Below are 22,223 nucleotides of genomic sequence, written 5' to 3' on the forward strand. Positions count from 1 at the left end.
CTGCGGACCCCGGAGGACATTTCCTCTTCATCCAGTAAAAAGGGCCTGTCTGGCTTTACCTTTGTAACCCCAGACTGGATGAATTGAAGGATGGACAGTGCCCCGGCCAAGTGACTCCCAAACTCTTGTTTCCAAAGACAATCCCAATAAATGAAGGAAACAAAACACACTTTTGGTTTTTGTATCTTCTATTCTATAGAACTCTGGATGGCTGTAAGTGGGTGTGACCTCACAATACAGTCTCTGCCTTTGTGACATCATACACCGTGACACCTTTCATATACTCTGAAACACGGAGTATAACAAATAAAACTAAATTTCAAACATGTACTTTCGGCACCTCGCAATTAACACAATCCGGGCGATACTTCGGTAGATGTTAATACGGTTAATACGGTAAAGTCATTTAAGCAAGCATGGGATAAGCATAAGGCCAAGCTAGATATAGGATAAGGGCAAGTACTAAAGGAAAGTACTCAGAGGTTGGGCAGACTGGATGGGCCTGCTGGTTCTTATCTGCCGTCACTTTCTATGTTTCTATGTTTCTACTTTCATTCCTGTGTGCCAGACCCGCCGACTCCTATTTATATAGCGCCATCATATTCCACAGCACTGTACAATGTGTGTTATTATTATTTATATATCGCCATCCTATTCTGCAGCACTGTGCAATGTGTTTTATCATTATTTATATAGCGCCATCATATTCCACAGCACTGTACAATGTGTGTTATTATTATTTATATATCGCCATCCTATTCTGCAGCACTGTGCAATGTGTTTTATCATTATTTATATAGCGCCATCATACTCCGCAGTGCTGTACAATGTGTGTTGTTATTATTGATTTATATAGCACCATCATATACCGCCACACTGTACAATGTGTTATTATTATTGTTGATTTTTATAGCGCCATCATATTCTGCAGCGCTGTACAATGTGTCTTATTATATCATGGAATTTAAGAACAACATTTTCATATTTCATGATCAGTTTTTTATGAGATTTAGGATTGTTTTTTCTCCATATTGTCAGTTTCCTTCTTTTGTGATTAATTAGTCTGAATTAATAACAGTTTTAATAAACAAGGGATATCAGCTGTTACCAAACCTAAGCAGTGTTTGTGCTTCTAGTGAAATACAGAAAATAATAAATGAAAACTAATAATACATTGAAATCTGCCCATGAAACGGAATTCATAGTCATTCATGGTCACTGTTGGCAAACCAGAAACCAGAATTGTGACATCATCGGTGTCTGTGACATCATAGGTCTCTGCGACATCATTGGTGTCTGTGACATCATCGGTATGGGCCTATAAAGCCGCAAGCCGCTCCTCTTTCCCTTTAGTGCAGTTGGGCGCTCGACACTTCAAGGTGCTATTCCATAGCGAACTTAAAGTGTTGCTACCAACGATTTCAAACGGTTATGGAGAAGAAAAGCAAATCTAGCCCTGTGCAGGATTGCTGCCTTCTTTCTGGACTTCGGTGGAGTTTAAAGAGATGCTGCCCCAGAAAACTGAGAACATTCTGCAAAAGAGTAAGATCTGCTTTCACAAACGCTGTAAGGCGGACGAGGAGGAGAGATGAAAGCACGGAGCACTTGGCCAGTAGAGTCATACTCAAAAGAAAGAGAGAGAGTAGCAGTTCAGAGGAAGAAAGATACAGCGAAAGGAAGAGGAGGAGAGTAACTGCTAATGACAGAGATGATGGCATCAAAGATCTGGGGCAGCAGGGAGGACAAAAAGGACGTGAACACCTGAAGCAACGCATGCTGGTGAAGGGAAAGTTTCCCATCAAAAGACGCAGGAGTCAGGAGGAGAGTATTGTTCCTGCTAAAAGATTTAGGAGCCTTCTCCCCATGACAGTCTCCGGCTTCACCTTCCATTCCATGCTGGGACAAGGAGCCTTTGGAAAGGTTGTTTTGGCTTCTGTCCCTACCAGGGACTCCCCGGTAGCGGTTAAGGTCATCAAAAAGAAGGCCATGAAGACTGAATACATAATAAGAGAGAGGAGGATTCTGGAGGTGGCTCGGAACAGCCCATTCCTGTGCCATGGATACGCAGCCTTCCAAACACAGAGATGTGCAGTCCTTCTCATGGAGTATATGGCTGGAGGGAGCCTCGAGTCATATCTGCGGAGGTTGGGCTCCTTCACCGAGACCGCCTCTGCCTTTTATGCAGCAGAAATGGTGTGCGGCATCCAGTTCCTCCACTCTCGGGGAATAATACATCGCGACTTGAAGCCGAGTAACGTCTTGCTTGATGGAGAGGCCCATGTAAAGCTCTGCGATTTTGGGTGTGTTGCAGAAAATATTTTCGGGACCGCACAGACCACAGGAATTTGCGGCACATTTGCCTACATGGCCCCAGAAGTACATCTCAAGCAAGCATATGGCGTTGCCGTGGACTGGTGGTCCTTCGGGGTGATGCTCTTCCGCATGCTGAACGGAGATTACCCTTTCTTTGCCGGCGATTGCAGGAGGACACATTTCCTTCATATCGTGCATGGCAACCCCCGCTATACCAAAAAGCTGAGCAAGAAAGGTCTGGACATCTTAAAGCATCTCCTGAAGAAGGACCCTCAGCGTCGCCTCGGGGTGAAAGGAGACATCAGGCGGCATTCGTTCTTTCAAAGCATCAAGTGGAACGACATAGAGAGCCGACGTGCAACTCCCCCGTACCGGCTGGAAGTAAGATCAGATCTCCACCAGAAGAACCTCCGCAATATTCCGTCAATTCTGCGGACCCCGGAGGACATTTCCTCTTCATCCAGTAAAAAGGGCCTGTCTGGCTTTACCTTTGTAACCCCAGACTGGATGAATTGAAGGATGGACAGTGCCCCGGCCAAGTGACTCCCAAACTCTTGTTTCCAAAGACAATCCCAATAAATGAAGGAAACAAAACACACTTTTGGTTTTTGTATCTTCTATTCTATAGAACTCTGGATGGCTGTAAGTGGGTGTGACCTCACAATACAGTCTCTGCCTTTGTGACATCATACACCGTGACACCTTTCATATACTCTGAAACACGGAGTATAACAAATAAAACTAAATTTCAAACATGTACTTTCGGCACCTCGCAATTAACACAATCCGGGCGATACTTCGGTAGATGTTAATACGGTTAATACGGTAAAGTCATTTAAGCAAGCATGGGATAAGCATAAGGCCAAGCTAGATATAGGATAAGGGCAAGTACTAAAGGAAAGTACTCAGAGGTTGGGCAGACTGGATGGGCCTGCTGGTTCTTATCTGCCGTCACTTTCTATGTTTCTATGTTTCTACTTTCATTCCTGTGTGCCAGACCCGCCGACTCCTATTTATATAGCGCCATCATATTCCACAGCACTGTACAATGTGTGTTATTATTATTTATATATCGCCATCCTATTCTGCAGCACTGTGCAATGTGTTTTATCATTATTTATATAGCGCCATCATATTCCACAGCACTGTACAATGTGTGTTATTATTATTTATATATCGCCATCCTATTCTGCAGCACTGTGCAATGTGTTTTATCATTATTTATATAGCGCCATCATACTCCGCAGTGCTGTACAATGTGTGTTGTTATTATTGATTTATATAGCACCATCATATACCGCCACACTGTACAATGTGTTATTATTATTGTTGATTTTTATAGCGCCATCATATTCTGCAGCGCTGTACAATGTGTCTTATTATATCATGGAATTTAAGAACAACATTTTCATATTTCATGATCAGTTTTTTATGAGATTTAGGATTGTTTTTTCTCCATATTGTCAGTTTCCTTCTTTTGTGATTAATTAGTCTGAATTAATAACAGTTTTAATAAACAAGGGATATCAGCTGTTACCAAACCTAAGCAGTGTTTGTGCTTCTAGTGAAATACAGAAAATAATAAATGAAAACTAATAATACATTGAAATCTGCCCATGAAACGGAATTCATAGTCATTCATGGTCACTGTTGGCAAACCAGAAACCAGAATTGTGACATCATCGGTGTCTGTGACATCATAGGTCTCTGCGACATCATTGGTGTCTGTGACATCATCGGTATGGGCCTATAAAGCCGCAAGCCGCTCCTCTTTCCCTTTAGTGCAGTTGGGCGCTCGACACTTCAAGGTGCTATTCCATAGCGAACTTAAAGTGTTGCTACCAACGATTTCAAACGGTTATGGAGAAGAAAAGCAAATCTAGCCCTGTGCAGGATTGCTGCCTTCTTTCTGGACTTCGGTGGAGTTTAAAGAGATGCTGCCCCAGAAAACTGAGAACATTCTGCAAAAGAGTAAGATCTGCTTTCACAAACGCTGTAAGGCGGACGAGGAGGAGAGATGAAAGCACGGAGCACTTGGCCAGTAGAGTCATACTCAAAAGAAAGAGAGAGAGTAGCAGTTCAGAGGAAGAAAGATACAGCGAAAGGAAGAGGAGGAGAGTAACTGCTAATGACAGAGATGATGGCATCAAAGATCTGGGGCAGCAGGGAGGACAAAAAGGACGTGAACACCTGAAGCAACGCATGCTGGTGAAGGGAAAGTTTCCCATCAAAAGACGCAGGAGTCAGGAGGAGAGTATTGTTCCTGCTAAAAGATTTAGGAGCCTTCTCCCCATGACAGTCTCCGGCTTCACCTTCCATTCCATGCTGGGACAAGGAGCCTTTGGAAAGGTTGTTTTGGCTTCTGTCCCTACCAGGGACTCCCCGGTAGCGGTTAAGGTCATCAAAAAGAAGGCCATGAAGACTGAATACATAATAAGAGAGAGGAGGATTCTGGAGGTGGCTCGGAACAGCCCATTCCTGTGCCATGGATACGCAGCCTTCCAAACACAGAGATGTGCAGTCCTTCTCATGGAGTATATGGCTGGAGGGAGCCTCGAGTCATATCTGCGGAGGTTGGGCTCCTTCACCGAGACCGCCTCTGCCTTTTATGCAGCAGAAATGGTGTGCGGCATCCAGTTCCTCCACTCTCGGGGAATAATACATCGCGACTTGAAGCCGAGTAACGTCTTGCTTGATGGAGAGGCCCATGTAAAGCTCTGCGATTTTGGGTGTGTTGCAGAAAATATTTTCGGGACCGCACAGACCACAGGAATTTGCGGCACATTTGCCTACATGGCCCCAGAAGTACATCTCAAGCAAGCATATGGCGTTGCCGTGGACTGGTGGTCCTTCGGGGTGATGCTCTTCCGCATGCTGAACGGAGATTACCCTTTCTTTGCCGGCGATTGCAGGAGGACACATTTCCTTCATATCGTGCATGGCAACCCCCGCTATACCAAAAAGCTGAGCAAGAAAGGTCTGGACATCTTAAAGCATCTCCTGAAGAAGGACCCTCAGCGTCGCCTCGGGGTGAAAGGAGACATCAGGCGGCATTTGTTCTTTCAAAGCATCAAGTGGAACGACATAGAGAGCCGACGTGCAACTCCCCCGTACCGGCTGGAAGTAAGATCAGATCTCCACCAGAAGAACCTCCGCAATATTCCGTCAATTCTGCGGACCCCGGAGGACATTTCCTCTTCATCCAGTAAAAAGGGCCTGTCTGGCTTTACCTTTGTAACCCCAGACTGGATGAATTGAAGGATGGACAGTGCCCCGGCCAAGTGACTCCCAAACTCTTGTTTCCAAAGACAATCCCAATAAATGAAGGAAACAAAACACACTTTTGGTTTTTGTATCTTCTATTCTATAGAACTCTGGATGGCTGTAAGTGGGTGTGACCTCACAATACAGTCTCTGCCTTTGTGACATCATACACCGTGACACCTTTCATATACTCTGAAACACGGAGTATAACAAATAAAACTAAATTTCAAACATGTACTTTCGGCACCTCGCAATTAACACAATCCGGGCGATACTTCGGTAGATGTTAATACGGTTAATACGGTAAAGTCATTTAAGCAAGCATGGGATAAGCATAAGGCCAAGCTAGATATAGGATAAGGGCAAGTACTAAAGGAAAGTACTCAGAGGTTGGGCAGACTGGATGGGCCTGCTGGTTCTTATCTGCCGTCACTTTCTATGTTTCTATGTTTCTACTTTCATTCCTGTGTGCCAGACCCGCCGACTCCTATTTATATAGCGCCATCATATTCCACAGCACTGTACAATGTGTGTTATTATTATTTATATATCGCCATCCTATTCTGCAGCACTGTGCAATGTGTTTTATCATTATTTATATAGCGCCATCATACTCCGCAGTGCTGTACAATGTGTGTTGTTATTATTGATTTATATAGCACCATCATATACCGCCACACTGTACAATGTGTTATTATTATTGTTGATTTTTATAGCGCCATCATATTCTGCAGCGCTGTACAATGTGTCTTATTATATCATGGAATTTAAGAACAACATTTTCATATTTCATGATCAGTTTTTTATGAGATTTAGGATTGTTTTTTCTCCATATTGTCAGTTTCCTTCTTTTGTGATTAATTAGTCTGAATTAATAACAGTTTTAATAAACAAGGGATATCAGCTGTTACCAAACCTAAGCAGTGTTTGTGCTTCTAGTGAAATACAGAAAATAATAAATGAAAACTAATAATACATTGAAATCTGCCCATGAAACGGAATTCATAGTCATTCATGGTCACTGTTGGCAAACCAGAAACCAGAATTGTGACATCATCGGTGTCTGTGACATCATAGGTCTCTGCGACATCATTGGTGTCTGTGACATCATCGGTATGGGCCTATAAAGCCGCAAGCCGCTCCTCTTTCCCTTTAGTGCAGTTGGGCGCTCGACACTTCAAGGTGCTATTCCATAGCGAACTTAAAGTGTTGCTACCAACGATTTCAAACGGTTATGGAGAAGAAAAGCAAATCTAGCCCTGTGCAGGATTGCTGCCTTCTTTCTGGACTTCGGTGGAGTTTAAAGAGATGCTGCCCCAGAAAACTGAGAACATTCTGCAAAAGAGTAAGATCTGCTTTCACAAACGCTGTAAGGCGGACGAGGAGGAGAGATGAAAGCACGGAGCACTTGGCCAGTAGAGTCATACTCAAAAGAAAGAGAGAGAGTAGCAGTTCAGAGGAAGAAAGATACAGCGAAAGGAAGAGGAGGAGAGTAACTGCTAATGACAGAGATGATGGCATCAAAGATCTGGGGCAGCAGGGAGGACAAAAAGGACGTGAACACCTGAAGCAACGCATGCTGGTGAAGGGAAAGTTTCCCATCAAAAGACGCAGGAGTCAGGAGGAGAGTATTGTTCCTGCTAAAAGATTTAGGAGCCTTCTCCCCATGACAGTCTCCGGCTTCACCTTCCATTCCATGCTGGGACAAGGAGCCTTTGGAAAGGTTGTTTTGGCTTCTGTCCCTACCAGGGACTCCCCGGTAGCGGTTAAGGTCATCAAAAAGAAGGCCATGAAGACTGAATACATAATAAGAGAGAGGAGGATTCTGGAGGTGGCTCGGAACAGCCCATTCCTGTGCCATGGATACGCAGCCTTCCAAACACAGAGATGTGCAGTCCTTCTCATGGAGTATATGGCTGGAGGGAGCCTCGAGTCATATCTGCGGAGGTTGGGCTCCTTCACCGAGACCGCCTCTGCCTTTTATGCAGCAGAAATGGTGTGCGGCATCCAGTTCCTCCACTCTCGGGGAATAATACATCGCGACTTGAAGCCGAGTAACGTCTTGCTTGATGGAGAGGCCCATGTAAAGCTCTGCGATTTTGGGTGTGTTGCAGAAAATATTTTCGGGACCGCACAGACCACAGGAATTTGCGGCACATTTGCCTACATGGCCCCAGAAGTACATCTCAAGCAAGCATATGGCGTTGCCGTGGACTGGTGGTCCTTCGGGGTGATGCTCTTCCGCATGCTGAACGGAGATTACCCTTTCTTTGCCGGCGATTGCAGGAGGACACATTTCCTTCATATCGTGCATGGCAACCCCCGCTATACCAAAAAGCTGAGCAAGAAAGGTCTGGACATCTTAAAGCATCTCCTGAAGAAGGACCCTCAGCGTCGCCTCGGGGTGAAAGGAGACATCAGGCGGCATTCGTTCTTTCAAAGCATCAAGTGGAACGACATAGAGAGCCGACGTGCAACTCCCCCGTACCGGCTGGAAGTAAGATCAGATCTCCACCAGAAGAACCTCCGCAATATTCCGTCAATTCTGCGGACCCCGGAGGACATTTCCTCTTCATCCAGTAAAAAGGGCCTGTCTGGCTTTACCTTTGTAACCCCAGACTGGATGAATTGAAGGATGGACAGTGCCCCGGCCAAGTGACTCCCAAACTCTTGTTTCCAAAGACAATCCCAATAAATGAAGGAAACAAAACACACTTTTGGTTTTTGTATCTTCTATTCTATAGAACTCTGGATGGCTGTAAGTGGGTGTGACCTCACAATACAGTCTCTGCCTTTGTGACATCATACACCGTGACACCTTTCATATACTCTGAAACACGGAGTATAACAAATAAAACTAAATTTCAAACATGTACTTTCGGCACCTCGCAATTAACACAATCCGGGCGATACTTCGGTAGATGTTAATACGGTTAATACGGTAAAGTCATTTAAGCAAGCATGGGATAAGCATAAGGCCAAGCTAGATATAGGATAAGGGCAAGTACTAAAGGAAAGTACTCAGAGGTTGGGCAGACTGGATGGGCCTGCTGGTTCTTATCTGCCGTCACTTTCTATGTTTCTATGTTTCTACTTTCATTCCTGTGTGCCAGACCCGCCGACTCCTATTTATATAGCGCCATCATATTCCACAGCACTGTACAATGTGTGTTATTATTATTTATATATCGCCATCCTATTCTGCAGCACTGTGCAATGTGTTTTATCATTATTTATATAGCGCCATCATATTCCACAGCACTGTACAATGTGTGTTATTATTATTTATATATCGCCATCCTATTCTGCAGCACTGTGCAATGTGTTTTATCATTATTTATATAGCGCCATCATACTCCGCAGTGCTGTACAATGTGTGTTGTTATTATTGATTTATATAGCACCATCATATACCGCCACACTGTACAATGTGTTATTATTATTGTTGATTTTTATAGCGCCATCATATTCTGCAGCGCTGTACAATGTGTCTTATTATATCATGGAATTTAAGAACAACATTTTCATATTTCATGATCAGTTTTTTATGAGATTTAGGATTGTTTTTTCTCCATATTGTCAGTTTCCTTCTTTTGTGATTAATTAGTCTGAATTAATAACAGTTTTAATAAACAAGGGATATCAGCTGTTACCAAACCTAAGCAGTGTTTGTGCTTCTAGTGAAATACAGAAAATAATAAATGAAAACTAATAATACATTGAAATCTGCCCATGAAACGGAATTCATAGTCATTCATGGTCACTGTTGGCAAACCAGAAACCAGAATTGTGACATCATTGGTGTCTGTGACATCATAGGTCTCTGCGACATCATTGGTGTCTGTGACATCATCGGTATGGGCCTATAAAGCCGCAAGCCGCTCCTCTTTCCCTTTAGTGCAGTTGGGCGCTCGACACTTCAAGGTGCTATTCCATAGCGAACTTAAAGTGTTGCTACCAACGATTTCAAACGGTTATGGAGAAGAAAAGCAAATCTAGCCCTGTGCAGGATTGCTGCCTTCTTTCTGGACTTCGGTGGAGTTTAAAGAGATGCTGCCCCAGAAAACTGAGAACATTCTGCAAAAGAGTAAGATCTGCTTTCACAAACGCTGTAAGGCGGACGAGGAGGAGAGATGAAAGCACGGAGCACTTGGCCAGTAGAGTCATACTCAAAAGAAAGAGAGAGAGTAGCAGTTCAGAGGAAGAAAGATACAGCGAAAGGAAGAGGAGGAGAGTAACTGCTAATGACAGAGATGATGGCATCAAAGATCTGGGGCAGCAGGGAGGACAAAAAAGACGTGAACACCTGAAGCAACGCATGCTGGTGAAGGGAAAGTTTCCCATCAAAAGACGCAGGAGTCAGGAGGAGAGTATTGTTCCTGCTAAAAGATTTAGGAGCCTTCTCCCCATGACAGTCTCCGGCTTCACCTTCCATTCCATGCTGGGAGAAGGAGCCTTTGGAAAGGTTGTTTTGGCTTCTGTCCCTACCAGGGTAGCGGTTAAGGTCATCAAAAAGAAGGCCATGAAGACTGAATACATAATAAGAGAGAGGAGGATTCTGGAGGTGGCTCGGAACAGCCCATTCCTGTGCCATGGATACGCAGCCTTCCAAACACAGAGATGTGCAGTCCTTCTCATGGAGTATATGGCTGGAGGGAGCCTCGAGTCATATCTGCGGAGGTTGGGCTCCTTCACCGAGACCGCCTCTGCCTTTTATGCAGCAGAAATGGTGTGCGGCATCCAGTTCCTCCACTCTCGGGGAATAATACATCGCGACTTGAAGCCGAGTAACGTCTTGCTTGATGGAGAGGCCCATGTAAAGCTCTGCGATTTTGGGTGTGTTGCAGAAAATATTTTCGGGACCGCACAGACCACAGGAATTTGCGGCACATTTGCCTACATGGCCCCAGAAGTACATCTCAAGCAAGCATATGGCGTTGCCGTGGACTGGTGGTCCTTCGGGGTGATGCTCTTCCGCATGCTGAACGGAGATTACCCTTTCTTTGCCGGCGATTGCAGGAGGACACATTTCCTTCATATCGTGCATGGCAACCCCCGCTATACCAAAAAGCTGAGCAAGAAAGGTCTGGACATCTTAAAGCATCTCCTGAAGAAGGACCCTCAGCGTCGCCTCGGGGTGAAAGGAGACATCAGGCGGCATTCGTTCTTTCAAAGCATCAAGTGGAACGACATAGAGAGCCGACGTGCAACTCCCCCGTACCGGCTGGAAGTAAGATCAGATCTCCACCAGAAGAACCTCCGCAATATTCCGTCAATTCTGCGGACCCCGGAGGACATTTCCTCTTCATCCAGTAAAAAGGGCCTGTCTGGCTTTACCTTTGTAACCCCAGACTGGATGAATTGAAGGATGGACAGTGCCCCGGCCAAGTGACTCCCAAACTCTTGTTTCCAAAGACAATCCCAATAAATGAAGGAAACAAAACACACTTTTGGTTTTTGTATCTTCTATTCTATAGAACTCTGGATGGCTGTAAGTGGGTGTGACCTCACAATACAGTCTCTGCCTTTGTGACATCATACACCGTGACACCTTTCATATACTCTGAAACACGGAGTATAACAAATAAAACTAAATTTCAAACATGTACTTTCGGCACCTCGCAATTAACACAATCCGGGCGATACTTCGGTAGATGTTAATACGGTTAATACGGTAAAGTCATTTAAGCAAGCATGGGATAAGCATAAGGCCAAGCTAGATATAGGATAAGGGCAAGTACTAAAGGAAAGTACTCAGAGGTTGGGCAGACTGGATGGGCCTGCTGGTTCTTATCTGCCGTCACTTTCTATGTTTCTATGTTTCTACTTTCATTCCTGTGTGCCAGACCCGCCGACTCCTATTTATATAGCGCCATCATATTCCACAGCACTGTACAATGTGTGTTATTATTATTTATATATCGCCATCCTATTCTGCAGCACTGTGCAATGTGTTTTATCATTATTTATATAGCGCCATCATACTCCGCAGTGCTGTACAATGTGTGTTGTTATTATTGATTTATATAGCACCATCATATACCGCCACACTGTACAATGTGTTATTATTATTGTTGATTTTTATAGCGCCATCATATTCTGCAGCGCTGTACAATGTGTCTTATTATATCATGGAATTTAAGAACAACATTTTCATATTTCATGATCAGTTTTTTATGAGATTTAGGATTGTTTTTTCTCCATATTGTCAGTTTCCTTCTTTTGTGATTAATTAGTCTGAATTAATAACAGTTTTAATAAACAAGGGATATCAGCTGTTACCAAACCTAAGCAGTGTTTGTGCTTCTAGTGAAATACAGAAAATAATAAATGAAAACTAATAATACATTGAAATCTGCCCATGAAACGGAATTCATAGTCATTCATGGTCACTGTTGGCAAACCAGAAACCAGAATTGTGACATCATCGGTGTCTGTGACATCATAGGTCTCTGCGACATCATTGGTGTCTGTGACATCATCGGTATGGGCCTATAAAGCCGCAAGCCGCTCCTCTTTCCCTTTAGTGCAGTTGGGCGCTCGACACTTCAAGGTGCTATTCCATAGCGAACTTAAAGTGTTGCTACCAACGATTTCAAACGGTTATGGAGAAGAAAAGCAAATCTAGCCCTGTGCAGGATTGCTGCCTTCTTTCTGGACTTCGGTGGAGTTTAAAGAGATGCTGCCCCAGAAAACTGAGAACATTCTGCAAAAGAGTAAGATCTGCTTTCACAAACGCTGTAAGGCGGACGAGGAGGAGAGATGAAAGCACGGAGCACTTGGCCAGTAGAGTCATACTCAAAAGAAAGAGAGAGAGTAGCAGTTCAGAGGAAGAAAGATACAGCGAAAGGAAGAAGAGGAGAGTAACTGCTAATGACAGAGATGATGGCATCAAAGATCTGGGGCAGCAGGGAGGACAAAAAGGACGTGAACACCTGAAGCAACGCATGCTGGTGAAGGGAAAGTTTCCCATCAAAAGACGCAGGAGTCAGGAGGAGAGTATTGTTCCTGCTAAAAGATTTAGGAGCCTTCTCCCCATGACAGTCTCCGGCTTCACCTTCCATTCCATGCTGGGACAAGGAGCCTTTGGAAAGGTTGTTTTGGCTTCTGTCCCTACCAGGGACTCCCCGGTAGCGGTTAAGGTCATCAAAAAGAAGGCCATGAAGACTGAATACATAATAAGAGAGAGGAGGATTCTGGAGGTGGCTCGGAACAGCCCATTCCTGTGCCATGGATACGCAGCCTTCCAAACACAGAGATGTGCAGTCCTTCTCATGGAGTATATGGCTGGAGGGAGCCTCGAGTCATATCTGCGGAGGTTGGGCTCCTTCACCGAGACCGCCTCTGCCTTTTATGCAGCAGAAATGGTGTGCGGCATCCAGTTCCTCCACTCTCGGGGAATAATACATCGCGACTTGAAGCCGAGTAACGTCTTGCTTGATGGAGAGGCCCATGTAAAGCTCTGCGATTTTGGGTGTGTTGCAGAAAATATTTTCGGGACCGCACAGACCACAGGAATTTGCGGCACATTTGCCTACATGGCCCCAGAAGTACATCTCAAGCAAGCATATGGCGTTGCCGTGGACTGGTGGTCCTTCGGGGTGATGCTCTTCCGCATGCTGAACGGAGATTACCCTTTCTTTGCCGGCGATTGCAGGAGGACACATTTCCTTCATATCGTGCATGGCAACCCCCGCTATACCAAAAAGCTGAGCAAGAAAGGTCTGGACATCTTAAAGCATCTCCTGAAGAAGGACCCTCAGCGTCGCCTCGGGGTGAAAGGAGACATCAGGCGGCATTCGTTCTTTCAAAGCATCAAGTGGAACGACATAGAGAGCCGACGTGCAACTCCCCCGTACCGGCTGGAAGTAAGATCAGATCTCCACCAGAAGAACCTCCGCAATATTCCGTCAATTCTGCGGACCCCGGAGGACATTTCCTCTTCATCCAGTAAAAAGGGCCTGTCTGGCTTTACCTTTGTAACCCCAGACTGGATGAATTGAAGGATGGACAGTGCCCCGGCCAAGTGACTCCCAAACTCTTGTTTCCAAAGACAATCCCAATAAATGAAGGAAACAAAACACACTTTTGGTTTTTGTATCTTCTATTCTATAGAACTCTGGATGGCTGTAAGTGGGTGTGACCTCACAATACAGTCTCTGCCTTTGTGACATCATACACCGTGACACCTTTCATATACTCTGAAACACGGAGTATAACAAATAAAACTAAATTTCAAACATGTACTTTCGGCACCTCGCAATTAACACAATCCGGGCGATACTTCGGTAGATGTTAATACGGTTAATACGGTAAAGTCATTTAAGCAAGCATGGGATAAGCATAAGGCCAAGCTAGATATAGGATAAGGGCAAGTACTAAAGGAAAGTACTCAGAGGTTGGGCAGACTGGATGGGCCTGCTGGTTCTTATCTGCCGTCACTTTCTATGTTTCTATGTTTCTACTTTCATTCCTGTGTGCCAGACCCGCCGACTCCTATTTATATAGCGCCATCATATTCCACAGCACTGTACAATGTGTGTTATTATTATTTATATATCGCCATCCTATTCTGCAGCACTGTGCAATGTGTTTTATCATTATTTATATAGCGCCATCATATTCCACAGCACTGTACAATGTGTGTTATTATTATTTATATATCGCCATCCTATTCTGCAGCACTGTGCAATGTGTTTTATCATTATTTATATAGCGCCATCATACTCCGCAGTGCTGTACAATGTGTGTTGTTATTATTGATTTATATAGCACCATCATATACCGCCACACTGTACAATGTGTTATTATTATTGTTGATTTTTATAGCGCCATCATATTCTGCAGCGCTGTACAATGTGTCTTATTATATCATGGAATTTAAGAACAACATTTTCATATTTCATGATCAGTTTTTTATGAGATTTAGGATTGTTTTTTCTCCATATTGTCAGTTTCCTTCTTTTGTGATTAATTAGTCTGAATTAATAACAGTTTTAATAAACAAGGGATATCAGCTGTTACCAAACCTAAGCAGTGTTTGTGCTTCTAGTGAAATACAGAAAATAATAAATGAAAACTAATAATACATTGAAATCTGCCCATGAAACGGAATTCATAGTCATTCATGGTCACTGTTGGCAAACCAGAAACCAGAATTCTGACATCATCGGTGTCTGTGACATCATAGGTCTCTGCGACATCATTGGTGTCTGTGACATCATCGGTATGGGCCTATAAAGCCGCAAGCCGCTCCTCTTTCCCTTTAGTGCAGTTGGGCGCTCGACACTTCAAGGTGCTATTCCATAGCGAACTTAAAGTGTTGCTACCAACGATTTCAAACGGTTATGGAGAAGAAAAGCAAATCTAGCCCTGTGCAGGATTGCTGCCTTCTTTCTGGACTTCGGTGGAGTTTAAAGAGATGCTGCCCCAGAAAACTGAGAACATTCTGCAAAAGAGTAAGATCTGCTTTCACAAACGCTGTAAGGCGGACGAGGAGGAGAGATGAAAGCACGGAGCACTTGGCCAGTAGAGTCATACTCAAAAGAAAGAGAGAGAGTAGCAGTTCAGAGGAAGAAAGATACAGCGAAAGGAAGAGGAGGAGAGTAACTGCTAATGACAGAGATGATGGCATCAAAGATCTGGGGCAGCAGGGAGGACAAAAAGGACGTGAACACCTGAAGCAACGCATGCTGGTGAAGGGAAAGTTTCCCATCAAAAGACGCAGGAGTCAGGAGGAGAGTATTGTTCCTGCTAAAAGATTTAGGAGCCTTCTCCCCATGACAGTCTCCGGCTTCACCTTCCATTCCATGCTGGGACAAGGAGCCTTTGGAAAGGTTGTTTTGGCTTCTGTCCCTACCAGGGACTCCCCGGTAGCGGTTAAGGTCATCAAAAAGAAGGCCATGAAGACTGAATACATAATAAGAGAGAGGAGGATTCTGGAGGTGGCTCGGAACAGCCCATTCCTGTGCCATGGATACGCAGCCTTCCAAACACAGAGATGTGCAGTCCTTCTCATGGAGTATATGGCTGGAGGGAGCCTCGAGTCATATCTGCGGAGGTTGGGCTCCTTCACCGAGACCGCCTCTGCCTTTTATGCAGCAGAAATGGTGTGCGGCATCCAGTTCCTCCACTCTCGGGGAATAATACATCGCGACTTGAAGCCGAGTAACGTCTTGCTTGATGGAGAGGCCCATGTAAAGCTCTGCGATTTTGGGTGTGTTGCAGAAAATATTTTCGGGACCGCACAGACCACAGGAATTTGCGGCACATTTGCCTACATGGCCCCAGAAGTACATCTCAAGCAAGCATATGGCGTTGCCGTGGACTGGTGGTCCTTCGGGGTGATGCTCTTCCGCATGCTGAACGGAGATTACCCTTTCTTTGCCGGCGATTGCAGGAGGACACATTTCCTTCATATCGTGCATGGCAACCCCCGCTATACCAAAAAGCTGAGCAAGAAAGGTCTGGACATCTTAAAGCATCTCCTGAAGAAGGACCCTCAGCGTCGCCTCGGGGTGAAAGGAGACATCAGGCGGCATTCGTTCTTTCAAAGCATCAAGTGGAACGACATAGAGAGCCGACGTGCAACTCCCCCGTACCGGCTGGAAGTAAGATCAGATCTCCACCAGAAGAACCTCCGCAATATTCCGTCAATTCTGCGGACCCCGGAGGACATTTCCTCTTCATCCAGTAAAAAGGGCCTGTCTGGCTTTACCTTTGTAACCCCAGACTGGATGAATTGAAGGATGGACAGTGCCCCGGCCAAGTGACTCCCAAACTCTTGTTTCCAAAGACAATCCCAATAAATGAAGGAAACAAAACACACTTTTGGTTTTTGTATCTTCTATTCTATAGAACTCTGGATGGCTGTAAGTGGGTGTGACCTCACAATACAGTCTCTGCCTTTGTGACATCATACACCGTGACACCTTTCATATACTCTGAAACACGGAGTATAACAAATAAAACTAAATTTCAAACATGTACTTTCGGCACCTCGCAATTAACACAATCCGGGCGATACTTCGGTAGATGTTAATACGGTTAATACGGTAAAGTCATTTAAGCAAGCATGGGATAAGCATAAGGCCAAGCTAGATATAGGATAAGGGCAAGTACTAAAGGAAAGTACTCAGAGGTTGGGCAGACTGGATGGGCCTGCTGGTTCTTATCTGCCGTCACTTTCTATGTTTCTATGTTTCTACTTTCATTCCTGTGTGCCAGACCCGCCGACTCCTATTTATATAGCGCCATCATATTCCACAGCACTGTACAATGTGTGTTATTATTATTTATATATCGCCATCCTATTCTGCAGCACTGTGCAATGTGTTTTATCATTATTTATATAGCGCCATCATATTCCACAGCACTGTACAATGTGTGTTATTATTATTTATATATCGCCATCCTATTCTGCAGCACTGTGCAATGTGTTTTATCATTATTTATATAGCGCCATCATACTCCGCAGTGCTGTACAATGTGTGTTGTTATTATTGATTTATATAGCACCATCATATACCGCCACACTGTACAATGTGTTATTATTATTGTTGATTTTTATAGCGCCATCATATTCTGCAGCGCTGTACAATGTGTCTTATTATATCATGGAATTTAAGAACAACATTTTCATATTTCATGATCAGTTTTTTATGAGATTTAGGATTGTTTTTTCTCCATATTGTCAGTTTCCTTCTTTTGTGATTAATTAGTCTGAATTAATAACAGTTTTAATAAACAAGGGATATCAGCTGTTACCAAACCTAAGCAGTGTTTGTGCTTCTAGTGAAATACAGAAAATAATAAATGAAAACTAATAATACATTGAAATCTGCCCATGAAACGGAATTCATAGTCATTCATGGTCACTGTTGGCAAACCAGAAACCAGAATTGTGACATCATCGGTGTCTGTGACATCATAGGTCTCTGCGACATCATTGGTGTCTGTGACATCATCGGTATGGGCCTATAAAGCCGCAAGCCGCTCCTCTTTCCCTTTAGTGCAGTTGGGCGCTCGACACTTCAAGGTGCTATTCCATAGCGAACTTAAAGTGTTGCTACCAACGATTTCAAACGGTTATGGAGAAGAAAAGCAAATCTAGCCCTGTGCAGGATTGCTGCCTTCTTTCTGGACTTCGGTGGAGTTTAAAGAGATGCTGCCCCAGAAAACTGAGAACATTCTGCAAAAGAGTAAGATCTGCTTTCACAAACGCTGTAAGGCGGACGAGGAGGAGAGATGAAAGCACGGAGCACTTGGCCAGTAGAGTCATACTCAAAAGAAAGAGAGAGAGTAGCAGTTCAGAGGAAGAAAGATACAGCGAAAGGAAGAGGAGGAGAGTAACTGCTAATGACAGAGATGATGGCATCAAAGATCTGGGGCAGCAGGGAGGACAAAAAGGACGTGAACACCTGAAGCAACGCATGCTGGTGAAGGGAAAGTTTCCCATCAAAAGACGCAGGAGTCAGGAGGAGAGTATTGTTCCTGCTAAAAGATTTAGGAGCCTTCTCCCCATGACAGTCTCCGGCTTCACCTTCCATTCCATGCTGGGAGAAGGAGCCTTTGGAAAGGTTGTTTTGGCTTCTGTCCCTACCAGGGACTCCCCGGTAGCGGTTAAGGTCATCAAAAAGAAGGCCATGAAGACTGAATACATAATAAGAGAGAGGAGGATTCTGGAGGTGGCTCGGAACAGCCCATTCCTGTGCCATGGATACGCAGCCTTCCAAACACAGAGATGTGCAGTCCTTCTCATGGAGTATATGGCTGGAGGGAGCCTCGAGTCATATCTGCGGAGGTTGGGCTCCTTCACCGAGACCGCCTCTGCCTTTTATGCAGCAGAAATGGTGTGCGGCATCCAGTTCCTCCACTCTCGGGGAATAATACATCGCGACTTGAAGCCGAGTAACGTCTTGCTTGATGGAGAGGCCCATGTAAAGCTCTGCGATTTTGGGTGTGTTGCAGAAAATATTTTCGGGACCGCACAGACCACAGGAATTTGCGGCACATTTGCCTACATGGCCCCAGAAGTACATCTCAAGCAAGCATATGGCGTTGCCGTGGACTGGTGGTCCTTCGGGGTGATGCTCTTCCGCATGCTGAACGGAGATTACCCTTTCTTTGCCGGCGATTGCAGGAGGACACATTTCCTTCATATCGTGCATGGCAACCCCCGCTATACCAAAAAGCTGAGCAAGAAAGGTCTGGACATCTTAAAGCATCTCCTGAAGAAGGACCCTCAGCGTCGCCTCGGGGTGAAAGGAGACATCAGGCGGCATTCGTTCTTTCAAAGCATCAAGTGGAACGACATAGAGAGACGACGTGCAACTCCCCCGTACCGGCTGGAAGTAAGATCAGATCTCCACCAGAAGAACCTCCGCAATATTCCGTCAATTCTGCGGACCCCGGAGGACATTTCCTCTTCATCCAGTAAAAAGGGCCTGTCTGGCTTTACCTTTGTAACCCCAGACTGGATGAATTGAAGGATGGACAGTGCCCCGGCCAAGTGACTCCCAAACTCTTGTTTCCAAAGACAATCCCAATAAATGAAGGAAACAAAACACACTTTTGGTTTTTGTATCTTCTATTCTATAGAACTCTGGATGGCTGTAAGTGGGTGTGACCTCACAATACAGTCTCTGCCTTTGTGACATCATACACCGTGACACCTTTCATATACTCTGAAACACGGAGTATAACAAATAAAACTAAATTTCAAACATGTACTTTCGGCACCTCGCAATTAACACAATCCGGGCGATACTTCGGTAGATGTTAATACGGTTAATACGGTAAAGTCATTTAAGCAAGCATGGGATAAGCATAAGGCCAAGCTAGATATAGGATAAGGGCAAGTACTAAAGGAAAGTACTCAGAGGTTGGGCAGACTGGATGGGCCTGCTGGTTCTTATCTGCCGTCACTTTCTATGTTTCTATGTTTCTACTTTCATTCCTGTGTGCCAGACCCGCCGACTCCTATTTATATAGCGCCATCATATTCCACAGCACTGTACAATGTGTGTTATTATTATTTATATATCGCCATCCTATTCTGCAGCACTGTGCAATGTGTTTTATCATTATTTATATAGCGCCATCATATTCCACAGCACTGTACAATGTGTGTTATTATTATTTATATATCGCCATCCTATTCTGCAGCACTGTGCAATGTGTTTTATCATTATTTATATAGCGCCATCATACTCCGCAGTGCTGTACAATGTGTGTTGTTATTATTGATTTATATAGCACCATCATATACCGCCACACTGTACAATGTGTTATTATTATTGTTGATTTTTATAGCGCCATCATATTCTGCAGCGCTGTACAATGTGTCTTATTATATCATGGAATTTAAGAACAACATTTTCATATTTCATGATCAGTTTTTTATGAGATTTAGGATTGTTTTTTCTCCATATTGTCAGTTTCCTTCTTTTGTGATTAATTAGTCTGAATTAATAACAGTTTTAATAAACAAGGGATATCAGCTGTTACCAAACCTAAGCAGTGTTTGTGCTTCTAGTGAAATACAGAAAATAATAAATGAAAACTAATAATACATTGAAATCTGCCCATGAAACGGAATTCATAGTCATTCATGGTCACTGTTGGCAAACCAGAAACCAGAATTGTGACATCATCGGTGTCTGTGACATCATAGGTCTCTGCGACATCATTGGTGTCTGTGACATCATCGGTATGGGCCTATAAAGCCGCAAGCCGCTCCTCTTTCCCTTTAGTGCAGTTGGGCGCTCGACACTTCAAGGTGCTATTCCATAGCGAACTTAAAGTGTTGCTACCAACGATTTCAAACGGTTATGGAGAAGAAAAGCAAATCTAGCCCTGTGCAGGATTGCTGCCTTCTTTCTGGACTTCGGTGGAGTTTAAAGAGATGCTGCCCCAGAAAACTGAGAACATTCTGCAAAAGAGTAAGATCTGCTTTCACAAACGCTGTAAGGCGGACGAGGAGGAGAGATGAAAGCACGGAGCACTTGGCCAGTAGAGTCATACTCAAAAGAAAGAGAGAGAGTAGCAGTTCAGAGGAAGAAAGATACAGCGAAAGGAAGAGGAGGAGAGTAACTGCTAATGACAGAGATGATGGCATCAAAGATCTGGGGCAGCAGGGAGGACAAAAAGGACGTGAACACCTGAAGCAACGCATGCTGGTGAAGGGAAAGTTTCCCATCAAAAGACGCAGGAGTCAGGAGGAGAGTATTGTTCCTGCTAAAAGATTTAGGAGCCTTCTCCCCATGACAGTCTCCGGCTTCACCTTCCATTCCATGCTGGGACAAGGAGCCTTTGGAAAGGTTGTTTTGGCTTCTGTCCCTACCAGGGACTCCCCGGTAGCGGTTAAGGTCATCAAAAAGAAGGCCATGAAGACTGAATACATAATAAGAGAGAGGAGGATTCTGGAGGTGGCTCGGAACAGCCCATTCCTGTGCCATGGATACGCAGCCTTCCAAACACAGAGATGTGCAGTCCTTCTCATGGAGTATATGGCTGGAGGGAGCCTCGAGTCATATCTGCGGAGGTTGGGCTCCTTCACCGAGACCGCCTCTGCCTTTTATGCAGCAGAAATGGTGTGCGGCATCCAGTTCCTCCACTCTCGGGGAATAATACATCGCGACTTGAAGCCGAGTAACGTCTTGCTTGATGGAGAGGCCCATGTAAAGCTCTGCGATTTTGGGTGTGTTGCAGAAAATATTTTCGGGACCGCACAGACCACAGGAATTTGCGGCACATTTGCCTACATGGCCCCAGAAGTACATCTCAAGCAAGCATATGGCGTTGCCGTGGACTGGTGGTCCTTCGGGGTGATGCTCTTCCGCATGCTGAACGGAGATTACCCTTTCTTTGCCGGCGATTGCAGGAGGACACATTTCCTTCATATCGTGCATGGCAACCCCCGCTATACCAAAAAGCTGAGCAAGAAAGGTCTGGACATCTTAAAGCATCTCCTGAAGAAGGACCCTCAGCGTCGCCTCGGGGTGAAAGGAGACATCAGGCGGCATTCGTTCTTTCAAAGCATCAAGTGGAACGACATAGAGAGCCGACGTGCAACTCCCCCGTACCGGCTGGAAGTAAGATCAGATCTCCACCAGAAGAACCTCCGCAATATTCCGTCAATTCTGCGGACCCCGGAGGACATTTCCTCTTCATCCAGTAAAAAGGGCCTGTCTGGCTTTACCTTTGTAACCCCAGACTGGATGAATTGAAGGATGGACAGTGCCCCGGCCAAGTGACTCCCAAACTCTTGTTTCCAAAGACAATCCCAATAAATGAAGGAAACAAAACACACTTTTGGTTTTTGTATCTTCTATTCTATAGAACTCTGGATGGCTGTAAGTGGGTGTGACCTCACAATACAGTCTCTGCCTTTGTGACATCATACACCGTGACACCTTTCATATACTCTGAAACACGGAGTATAACAAATAAAACTAAATTTCAAACATGTACTTTCGGCACCTCGCAATTAACACAATCCGGGCGATACTTCGGTAGATGTTAATACGGTTAATACGGTAAAGTCATTTAAGCAAGCATGGGATAAGCATAAGGCCAAGCTAGATATAGGATAAGGGCAAGTACTAAAGGAAAGTACTCAGAGGTTGGGCAGACTGGATGGGCCT

The sequence above is a fragment of the Spea bombifrons genome, chromosome 5 (assembly GCF_027358695.1).
Source record: "Spea bombifrons isolate aSpeBom1 chromosome 5, aSpeBom1.2.pri, whole genome shotgun sequence".
Lineage (NCBI taxonomy): Eukaryota > Metazoa > Chordata > Amphibia > Anura > Pelobatidae > Spea > Spea bombifrons.